General features: G+C 34.6%; 1 long non-coding RNA gene across 2 annotated transcripts in view; it reads left to right on the forward strand.

Moving 5' to 3' along the window:
- LOC111087079 overlaps positions 1-12,337 on the forward strand; it is a 29,964-nt gene that overhangs the window by 2,546 nt on the left and 15,081 nt on the right. The window contains exon 1 of one of the 2 annotated variants that reach the window (XR_002611801.1): positions 12,021-12,085. The exons of the other annotated variant lie outside the window; for it this stretch is intronic. This is a non-coding gene — a long non-coding RNA (uncharacterized LOC111087079). Of the gene's footprint in view, positions 1-12,020; positions 12,086-12,337 lie in introns of those variants that run through there. 2 annotated transcript variants of the gene reach the window in all.

A 12,337-nucleotide genomic window follows, 5' to 3' on the forward strand; every position in this document is an offset into this window, starting at 1 on the left:
TTAAGTGACGAGATGTAATACACGGATACAGATTATAATCATATACGTGTTTTAGTAATTACTTATCATTTTCAATAATAAAAAATATATTAAAACGCTTAATTGACTCTATCCTAATCGGTCGCGCCCCCAACAGATAATTTGCTCCTCCTTCGGGGATCGCGCCCCACACTTTGGGAAACGCTGTTTTACAGAGCTTGTTTGTTTATTCTACCCCAAAGCCACACAATGGTCTTTCTCCACAGCATGGAATCGAACCTCGGATTATAGTGTTTTAATTCCGAAAATTTATCGCTGACCAAACGGAGATATGCTTATAAGAAAAACAAAATGCATACACGTGTAAATAGACCAAATATTTTAATAATTTATGGAAGAGGGTGCTTTTACAGTAATCTACATTATTTTTTTAAGTTAGAAATAAATATCTCGAATTAAAAACATTTTGTTAACAAACGATACAGTAACTAATTATATCTACTAGATTAATTAACCTTATACACAGAATTGATAGCACAGTGAAACCAAATTAATTATCCAAAGTTATTATACATTTAGTTCAGAGAAAGTGATTTAGGACATCTCAATCTAAACGAACTAAGCTACCTTACAGCTACTTCGTAAGGAAAAGAATCAGACCAAGTTATCCAAATCAGACTAATTTTACAGCTAACTCGTAAGAATAAAAATCAGAGCAAGTTGTCCAAATCAGACTAGTTTTACATCCACCTCGAAAGACGAAGAATCAGAACAAGTCATCCAAATCAGAATAGTTTTAGTTCTACAGCTACTTCGAAAGAAACATATTCAGAGCAGGTCAACAAAATCAGACTAGTTGTTTTACAAATACTTCGTATGAAGAAGAATCAGAGCAAGTCGTCAAAATCTGACAAGTTGTCTTACAGATACTTCGTAAGAAAGAGAATCAGAGCAAGTCATCAAAATCAGAAAATTTGTCTTACAGATACTTCGTAAGAAGGAGAATCAGAGCAAGTCGTCAAAATCAGAAAATTTGTCTCACAAATACTTCGTAAGAAGAAGAATCAGAGCAAGTCGTCAAAATCAGACAAGTTGTCTTACAGATACTTCGTAAGAAGAAGAATTAGAGCAAGTCGTCAAAATCAGATTAGTTTTCTCACAAATACTTCGTAAGAAGGCGAATCAGAGCAAGTCGTCAAAATCAGACAATTCGTCTCACAGATACTTCGTAAGAAGAAAAATCAGAGCAAGTCGTCTTACAAATATTTTGTAAGAAGAAGAATCAGAGAGAGTCGTCCAAATCAGACTAATTTTACAGCTGCCTTATAAGACAAGAAGCAGAGTAAATTATCCAAATCAGACTAGTTTTATAGCTACCACGTAAGACAAGAATCAGAGCACATCGACCAAATCAGGCTAGTTTTACAGCTACCTTGTAAAACAAGAATCAGAGCAAGTTGTACAAATCAGACTAGTTTTACAGCTACCTCGTTAGACGAAGAATCAGAGCAAGTTGTCCAAATCAGACTAGTTTTACAGCTACCACGTAAGACAAGAATCAGAGCAAATCGATCAAATCAGGCTAGTTTACATCTACCTTGTAAGACAAGAATCAGAGCAAGTTGTCCAAATCAGACCGGTTTTACAGCCACCTCCTAAGAATGGGAATCAGAGCAAGTCATCCAAATCAGACTAGTTTTACAGCTACCTTGTAAGAAAAAGAATCAGACAGAGCTGTCCAAATCAGACTAGTTTAACAGCTACCTCGTGAGACAAAAATCAGAGCAAGTTGCCCGAATCATGTTAGTTTTACAGCTACCTCGTTAGACAAAGAATCAGAGCAAGTCATCCAAATCAGACTAATTTTACAGCTACCTTGTAAGACAAGAATCAGAGCAAGTTTCCAAATCAGACTGGTTTTACAGCTCTCTCGTAAGACAAGAATCAGAGCAAGTCTTCCAAATCAGACTAGTTTTTCATCTACCTCGTAAGACAGAGAATCAGAGCCAGTCATCCAAATCAGACTGGTTTTAGTTTTACAGCTACTTCGAAAGAAACATATTCAGAGCAGGTCGTCAAAATCAGACCAGTTGTCTTACAAATACTCCGTAAGAAGAAGAATCAGAATAAGTCGTAAATATCAGACAAGTTGTCTTATAGATACTTCGTAAGAAGAAGAATCAGAGCAAGTCGTCAAAATTAGACTAGTTGTTTTACAAATACTTCGTAAGAAGAAGAATCAGAGCAAGTCGTCCAAATCAGACAAGTTGTCTTTCAGATATTCGTAAGAAAAAGAATCAGAGTAAGTTGTCCAAAACAGACTAGTTTACAGCTACCTCGTACGGCAAAAATCAGAGCAAGTTGTTCAAAAAAGACTTGTTTTACCGCCACCTCGTGAAACAAGAATCAGAGCAAGTTGTCCAAATCAGATTAGTTTTGCAGCTACCTGGTAAGACAAGAATCAGAGCAATTCGTCCAAATCAGACTGGTTTTACAGCTACCTCGTAAGACGAAGAGTTAGAGCAAGTCATCTATATCAGACTAGTTTTATTTTTACAGCTACTTCGAAAGAAACATATTCAGAGCAGATCGTCAAAATCAGACTAGTTGTCTTACAAATACTTCGTAAGAAGAAGAATCAGAGCAAGTCGTTAAAATCAGACAAGTTGTCCTATAGATACTTTATAAGAAGAATCAGAGCAAGTCGTCAAAATTAGACTAGTTGTCTTACAAATACTTCGTAAGAAGAAGCATCAGAGCAAGTCGTCCAAATCAGACAAGTTATATTTCAGATATTCGTAAAAAAATAATCAGTGCAAGTCGTCAAAATCAGAAAAAAAACGCCTTACAAATACTTCGTAAGAAAAAGATTCAGAGCAAGTTGTCCAAATCAGACTAGTTTTACAGCTACCTCGTGAGACAAAAATCAGAGCAAGTTGCTCGAATCTTATTAGTTTTATAGCTACCTCGTAAGACAAGAATCATAGCAAGTATTCAAAATCAGACTAGTTGTCTTACAAACACTTCATAAGAAGAAGAATCAGAGCAAGTCGTCCAAATAAGACAAGTTGTCTTTCAGATATTCACAAGAAAAAGAATCAAGGCAAGTCGTCTTACAAATACTTCATAAGACAAGAATCAGAGCAAGTCGTTCAAATCAGACTAGTTTTACAACTACCTCGTTAGACAAAGAATCAGAGAAAGTCATCCAAATCAGACTAGTTTTACAACTACCTCGTTAGACAAAGAATCAGAGAAAGTCATCCAAATCAGACTAGTTTTACAGCTACTTTGTAAAACAAGAATCAGAGCAAGTTTTCCAAATCAGACTAGTTATACATCTACCTCGTAAGACAGAGAATCAGTAAAAGTAATCCAAATCAGACTGGTTTTAATTTTACATATTCAGAGCAGGTCGTAAAAATCAGACCAGTTGTCTTACAAATACTTCGTAAGAAGATATAACAGAGCAAGTAGTCAAAATTAGACTAGTTGTCTTACAAATACTTCATAAAAAGAAGAATCAGAGCAAGTCGTCCAAATCAGACAAGTTGTCTTTCGGATATTCGTATGAAAAAGAATCAGGGCCAGTCGTCTTACAAATACTTCGTAAAAAAAAAGAATCAGAGCAAGTTGCCCAAATCAGACTAGTTTTACAGCTACCTCGTAAGACAAAAATCAGAGCAAGTTTTCCAAATCAAAAGAAACATATTCAGAGCAGGTCGTCAAAATCAGACCAGTTGTCTTACAAATACTTCGTAAGAAGAATAATCAGAGCAAGTTGTAAATATCATTCAAGTTGTCTTAGAGGTACTTCGTTAGAAGAAAAATCAGAGCAAGTCGTATATACCATTCAAGTTGTCTTACAAATACTTCGTAAGAGGAAGAATCAGAGCAAGTAGTCAAAATCAGACTAGTCGTCTTATAAATACTTCGTTACAAAAGGAATCAGAGCAAGTTGTTCAAATCAGACTAGTTTTACAGATACCTCGTAAGACAAAAATCAGAGCAAGTCGTACAAATCAAACTAGTTTTACAGCTAACTTATAAGACAAGAATCAGAGCAAGTTGTCCAAATCAGACTAGTTTTACAGCTACCTCGTAAGACAAGAATCAGAGCAAGTCGTCCAAATCAGGCTAGTTTTACAGCTACCTTGTAAAACAAGAATCAGAGCAAGTTGTACAAATCAGACTAGTTTTACAGCTACCTCGTTAGACGAAGAATCAGAGCAAGTCATCCAAATCAGACTAGTTTTAGTTTTACAGCTACTTCAAAAAAAACCTATTCGGAGCAGGTCATCAAAATCAGATTAGTCGTCTTACAAATACTTCGTAAGAAAAAGAATCAGAGCAAGTCGTCAAAATCAGACTATTCGTCTTACAAATACTCCATAAGAAGAAGAATCTGAGCAAGTCGTCCAAATCAGACTAGTTTTACAGCTACCTTGTAAGACCAGCATCAGAGCAAGTTGTCCAAATAAGACTAGCTTTACAGCCACCTCGTAAGACAAGAATCAGAGCAAGTCGTCCAAATCAGACAAGTTTTACAGCTACCTCGTAAGACGAAGAGTTAGAGCAAGTCATCCATATCAGACTAGTTTTAATTTTACAGCTGCTTCGAAAGAAAAATATGCAGAGCAGGTCGTCAAAATCAGACTAGTTGTCTCACAAATACTTCGTCAGAAGGAGAATCAGAGCCAGTCATCAAAATCAAACAATTTGTCTTACAGATACTTTGTAAAAAAAGAATCAGAGCAAATCGTCTTACAAATACTTCGTAAGAAGAAGAATCAGAGCAAGTCGTTAAATTAATCAGGTTTTACAGTTTGTCTAACGAGGTAGTTGTAAAACTAGTCTGATTTGAACGACTTGCTCTGATTCTTGTCTTACGAGGTAGAAATCAGAAAAAGTCATCCAAATCAGACTGGTTTAAGTTTCACAGCTACTTCGAAAGAAACATCTTCAGAGCAGGTCGTCAACATCAGACCAGTTGTCTTACAGGTACTTCGTAAGTAGTCAAAATTAGACTAGTTGTCTTACAAATACTTCGTAAGAGGAAGAATCAGAGCAAGTAGGCAAAATCAGACTAGTCGTCTTATAAATACTTCGTTAGAAAAAGAATAAGAGCAAGTTGTCCAAATCAAACTAGTTTTACAAATACCTCGTAAGACAAAAATCAGAGCAAGTTGCCCGAATCAGATTAGTTTTACAGCTACCTCGTAAGAAAAGAATCTGAGCAAGTCGTCCAAATCAGACTAGTTTCACAGCTACCTCGTAAGACAATAATCAGAGCAAGTCGTCCAAATCATACTAGTTTTACAGCTACTTCGTAAGACAAGAATCAGAGCAAGTTGTCCAAATCAGACTAGTTTTACAGCTACCTTGTAAGACAAGAATCAGAGCAAGTTGTCCATATAATACTAGTTTTATAGCCACCTCGTGAAACAAGAATCAGAGCAAGTCGTCCAAATCAGACTAGTTTTACAGCTACCTCGTAAAACGAAGAATCAGAGCAAGTTATCCATATCAGACTAGTTTTAGTTTTACAGCTACTTCGAAAGAAAAATATTCAAAGTAGGTCGTCAAAATCAGACTAGTTGTCTCACAAATACTTCGTAAGAAGAAGAATCAGAGCAAGTCGTCAAATTCAGACTAGTTGTCTTTCAGATATTCGTAAGAAAAAGAATTAGGGCAAGTCGTCAAAATCAGACTAGTTGTCTTACAAATACTTCGTAAGAAGAATCAGAGCAAGTCGTCAAAATCAGACAAAGTTGTCTTACAGATACTTAATAAGGAGAATCAGATTAAGTCGTCAAAATCAGACTAGTTGTCTTACAAATACTTCGTAAGAAGAAGGATCAGAGCAAGTCGTCAAAATCAGACAAGTTGACTTACAGATACTGCATAAAAAGAAGAATCAGAGCAAATCGTCAAAATCAGACTAGTTTTACAGCTACCTCGTTAGACAGAGAATCAGAAAAAGTCATCCAAATCAGACTGATTTTAGTTTTACAGTTACTTCGAAAGAAACATATTCAGAGTAGGTCGTCAAAATCAGACTAGTTGTCTCACAAATACTTCGTCAGAAGGAGAATCAGAGCAAGTCGTCAAAAGAGTAGAAAAACCGGTGAACAGCACTGAGAATTCAACTACATGAACCGTTGAGAGCTTTCAAGGAATATAATAAAACATTACATATTTCCTTTTAAATTCCTGGTACTACATTTAGAAGCATAGTACATCTTGTTCTGGACCTTCACTCTTCATCATAATGTCATAAAGAATTAAAGAAAGAGGTTTCATATAGTACTGAATAACTCTGTTTGGTATTGCTAAGATAGAGAAGAAAACTTTAATTCGATATTTGTCGCTGTGGTGGAGATTGCTTATCAGAAGGGAAAATCTAAATAGTTATGTCGTAGTTTCAATCTCAAGTGACTGCAGGAAAAATTATTTCCGAGAATAGCTCAGAAAGGAGAGGAGAGAATTAAGTCGGATGACCTCGTCCTCATCAGATATTGTGGAGCTGTGGAATCATATTTACCAGGGAAGTAAAGACTCGTAAGTTTACTCCTAGGGAATAGGGGTGGGATAATTCGTTCGTTAGAAGTTTTCGTTAAAAAAATAAATGAAATAAAATAGACCGTTTAGGAAGAGTTTGCCACTCCAACAGTGAAGGTAAGTCCAAATTGTCTCTCTGTAATATATTATTTTCTTAAAGAAAATCACAAACAAATAGTAATTAACAAAATGGTGGTGTAAAAGAAATGTTCAGTTCATTGTGGAAAATAACATAATGTATATTTAGTTTTCTTTACAAAACACCGAAGAACACCAGCCCCAGTTATCGAAATTGTCCATTATTAACATAGAAAAACAATATAAATTTATTTGGACCAAAAATGGTAATGTGTTTGTAATAATCAGTATTCTGATTGTAAATGTACGTATATGGAAAATGTTAATACTAAGACATATTTAGCGCTAGTTATAGATGATGTTTCTAGTTGGTCTAAACATATAAACATAATTTGCTGCAATAAATTAAGACCTATTACAACAATATTATGGATGATACTTTATTCATATAGGATTAATATTATCATTAATTTAAGATTTTTATTTTCTTGTTTGTGATATAGGTGCAATAGTATTACAGTACATAATCATTTTGTGTTATATTCAATAAGTTATTGATTTCAGAGAACCGTACTGCCCCTAATTAACATCCCCTTTCTAATTATCGTCTCCCTCGGTATTTTATAAAGCTTACCTTTTGTACAGCTATAGTAATCCAACATATAATCCACTTTTATTACAGTAATTTTGATTTGAAATAAAAAGAAAAACACACACACACACACTTATTAGCATAGAAATCAACAAATCACAAGTGAAAAATGTGAAACTGCACAAATACTATAATTAACGCCCTTTGCTGTTTGCAACGCCCCCGGGGACGTTAATTAGAAGCAATACGTGTTTGGTTTATTAATAAAAATATAAATTTATGGTCGCAGCTATTAAGCAGTTTTCCCCCAAATAAGCCGATTAAGCTTTTCCGTTGTAGTTTAGTCAAAAGTTTCTTTTAAAACAGTTAAGGTTTTAGTTTCTAATTCACAAACTTTCTTTGATCAATCAGCTAACTCCCTTTGATTCTGAAGTGATATTCTCAACTGAGAATTGAGTTGTTGCACTTTGACCACATCTGTTCCATCATTTCTCTGTGAATGAATACAATAATGTTTAAATGACTTGGTGAGTTTCCTCTTCGCAATTGCGCTCATTATCCTGCAAACTTATGCAGTTGTGAGTTTAATACAATACGCTGACACCACTGCATAACCATTAGAACTACAAAACAAAACTGCATAGCCTATATAACTACAAAACAACACTGCATAGCCCTTAGAAATACAAAACAACACTTCATAGCATATAGAACTATAAAATAATACTGAATAGCCAATAGAATTACTAAACAAAACTGCATATCCATTAGAACGACAAAAGAACACTGCGTTGCCCTTAAAACTACAAAATTTCATAAATTCGACAACTTGTGTGATTGTACAAACATTGTGATATGATTAGTGGTTACTATCTGGTCCTTAGAAGTTCACAGTGTAGAGAGAGAAATATAATTTCAAACAGCAAGTAGGAGGAGGAGCAACAGATTAGTTGGTCGATAGTAAGATGAATGCAGGAAAACAAACATACTTCTCTACACGAAAAATGCAGCAGAACACGTGCGATGATTTCTCCTGCACAAACTGTCGTAGATCGTCAACATAACGGAATGACAATTTATCAGGTAATATTCATAGTGCAAGTTGTATGAGTTATGCTAGCTGCTTATGATTAAAGATGCCTTGTTACTACAGAACCTGATTTCGGTCCCACGTCTTCTCTATAACGAAGGATCGCCTTTTGTTTCGTATTTCTAATGGCTATTCAGTGTTGTCTTGTAGTTCTAATGGATATGCAGTTTTGCTTTGTATATCTAAGGGCTATGCAGTTTTGTTTTGTATTTCTAATGGCTATTTAGTGTTGTTTTGAAATTCTATAGGCTATGCAGTATTGTTTTGTAGTTCTAATGGCTATGAAGTGTTGTTTTGTAATTATGTAGGCTATGAAGGGTTGTTTTGTATGTCTAAGGGTTATGAAGTGCTGTTTTGTATGTCTAAGGGTTATGAAGTGTTGTTTTATATGTGTAAGGGTTATACGATGTTGTTTTGTATGTCTAAGGATTATGCTGTGTTGTTTTGTATGTCTAAGGGTTATGAAGAGCTGTTTTGTATGTCTAAGGGTTATGAAGTGTTGTTTTGTATGTCTAATGGTTATGAAGTGTTGTTTTGTATGTCTAAGGGTTATGAAGTGCTGTTTTGCATGTCTAAGGGTTATGAAGTGTTGTTTTGCATCTCTAAGGGTTATGAAGTGCTGTTTTGCATGTCTAAGGGTTATGATGTGTTGTTTCTATATCTACGGGTTATGCGGTGTTGTTTTATATGTCTAAGGGCTATGAAATGTTGTTTTGTATATCTAAGGGTTATGTGGTGTTGTTTTATATGTCTAAGGTTTATGGGGTGCTGTTTTGTATGTCTAAGGTTATGTGGTATTGTTTTGTATGCGTAAGGGTAATGCGGTGTTGTTTTGTATGTCTAAGGGTTATGAAGTGTTGTTTTGTATGTCTTTGTGTTATGAAGTGTTGTTTCGTATGTCTTAGGGTTATGAAGTGTTGTTTTGTATGTCTAAGTGTTATTAAGTGTTGTTTTATATGTCTAAGGGTTATTCGGTGTTGTTTTAGCATGACTGACTTCTTTCATATTCTTTATACACTAAAATATCCTACTTACGTCATGAGTTTGAAATTATCTTCAACAACACTACCAAAGAAAAAAAAACTTAATAAGAAATTTCGCTTCGACATGTAGGGTAGCTAATTAAATTTTCGCTTCGTTGCTATGGAAACAAGATAACTTGGTTTGCATTCATAAGTTATCCCTTCTTTCAGGAATTATATACACATGTATGATGACACCAAAACACTCTATTGTGAAATGGTTTGATGTTTTACAGTTCTATTTGTGTAGTGTCCAGAAGTTATAAGACTGGCTCTTTTAGCGCTCTTTAGTGACAACTTTTTGCAAACTGTTCTTTATAAATTTCATATGAAAGAAGTTTCCTCTCAAATATTACAGTTATATTCTTCATTCGTTTTCACAGCGCCACATACACCCTTTATTTTGAGCAATTTATATTAGAAATACAGACATTTTTCATTGCATTATCTAGAAAAATTAGTATATTAGAAGAATAAATCAAAACTTACCAACCACATTATTCAGCAGATATCTTTTCTGAGTAAATATGAATAAACATTTAAATAAATACGTATTTTAATTAACGTCACAATGTTGATATAAATTATAGAGTCACAACTTTGTCATACGTATTTCTTGTAGTTAATAAGGCAGCCATAGCTTCATTTCATAAAGTAATATACCAATATATATATATATATATGATTTTAAATCTGTACATTCACCTATAATCAAGAGATCGTTAATCTTTGCTGAGTATAAAAAATAGTATTTAGGTTTTTTTTATGAAACGAACCAAAGAGGTAGTTGTATCAGGGCATTGACTCGTGTTGTGGTTTTGTTTTTGCTCTGGCGTTTTGTTCCTATTTCAAAATTTTTTTTTTACTTTATTCTGTATTTGATAAATATGCTTGATGGTGACTTACAGTGTTTCCAGAACCATCACGTTTATCATTTTTAGTGTCATCTCAGTGTATTTATATTATACAAGTTAAGCGCTTAAGCTGTAATTATAGCTGGAAATTTCCAAATATGTTCTTAAGGTCTTCAAATCTGTCAAAGTGCTTATCGTTTTCTTTTCTTTTTTTTTTCTGCACTCGCTTTCTCTCCGTTCTTTTCTAATTGTCTGGTCCAGACGACGTCATTAAATCACATTTCATACTTGTTATCTAAAAATATTTGAATAATAAATGAGATTAACCTGAACCAAAAAAACAGCATGATATTTTTTAAAAAAGACCATCAGTTTTTATTCACACAAAAAATATGCATTATATTTACCTCGGAGGATATGTTTTCACCCCTGTATGTGTTTATTTGTAAAAACGCATGAATGGATTTGGACGAAAGTTGGTATACGTTTGGACTATAACCTCACTTAGAAGTGATTAGTTTTTGGGAGGGTCAAGGTCAAAAGTCAAGATTCTTAACACTAGTTTTGCTTTATAACTCAGTCAAAAATTATCTGATTTTGATGAAACTTGGTGAACTTATGTGAGATATTATTCCTCGTTGTCCTGATAAAAATGGTCCGTGTCGTTGATAACGACGGACATGCAAACACATTTTCATATTTTTTTAAGGCCGAATACGATCAGCGCTGCGTGGCGAAGGTATGCGCTTTACTGAGTGCCCTCTAGTGTTAAATAAAACAATAAACCCAACATATTAGAGTTTTTATAAAAATATAAGAAAATACAAAATTTAATAATTTCTGAATTTTCTACACCTAAATGCCTTATAAAATTAATTCCAAATAATCTCCATAAAACGATCAGCAAATAAATATCAAACTAACAATAGCTTTCTGTGTAAAACATCAAATATATTTAATAAGTGAACATTGTTTAATCATACTCTTATTAAAAACTAATAACCCGTATTGTGTGTATTTTTTTTTATATTCGCGCAAAAGCTATCAAAAACTGACTGTTTAGAAGGAAGGTGGCAGCACTGTTCTGCAACTTGTGAGCTACTCTAAGCAAGCAGTGGTACTTGATCGGTACTCTTATAACGCACCCCCAGTCCCAAAGTACAGAATTCGATTTTTAGGCAAAGGGACTTAAACCGTGGATCCTCGGATTCACAGTCTGGCATGCTAAAATCTAGCTACGTTCAGCTTATTAATATAAAACGTCACACAGCGGTATGTCTGCGGACTTCCGACGCTAAAAACCGGGTTTCGATACCCGTGGTGGGCAGAGCACAGATAGCCCATTATGTAGCTTTGCGCTTAACTACAAACAAAATATAAAAGGTAAAACATCCTCTGCTTTATCTGTAAGAAATACAACGTTTATTTTCTTTAAGTTTATACACAGTAGATAACGACTTCTATACAACACGCCCAACGACCGATGAAGCAGGTTCACTGACGCCTAGTTAATGCACTTTCACTATCTCGACGCAGTTCGATCCTTTCTTGTCAACAGCGTCATGCAGAGAGGACCAGTAACCATACGGATATTTTTTAGTGGTTATCGATGTTTTCTACAAACCCACGCAGACTAGTTAATCACTTTAGCCTTAACTTGGTTGTTTTGATAAAAATGACAACCACAGCGCCAACTTAGATGGCTTCATTTATCCCACTTTACATCCAGCTGGATGAATCTATTTAGAAAAAAATACAATAACGAAAATTGCACGTACAGCTACTTTTCATTGTCTATATAATTGAACAAGTAAAGCTAATAAAAATATTATCAAACGCTTGTACGGACCGATCCTACATGAAAATATTTTCATACGTCAGGCTCTGACTGATATGGTTGTTTTTACAGGTAATTTACAGACTTTAATTCATATGATATATATATATATATATATACGCCCTAGACGTGGTAAAGCGTGGTCTGCAGCTCGATATTTTGTATTTTATTACATCACAATAATACTAGTGATAATTGTCATCACATCGTTCTTCACTAGACCCATACGCGTCTCTAGTAATAGGAAAACAATAGCGTTTCAACCGTGCGGACTTACAACGCTAGAATCCGGGTTTCGATACCCGTGGTGGGCAGAGCACAGAT

The sequence above is a fragment of the Limulus polyphemus genome, unplaced genomic scaffold (genome assembly GCF_000517525.1).
Source record: "Limulus polyphemus unplaced genomic scaffold, Limulus_polyphemus-2.1.2 Scaffold1715, whole genome shotgun sequence".
NCBI lineage: Eukaryota > Metazoa > Arthropoda > Merostomata > Xiphosura > Limulidae > Limulus > Limulus polyphemus.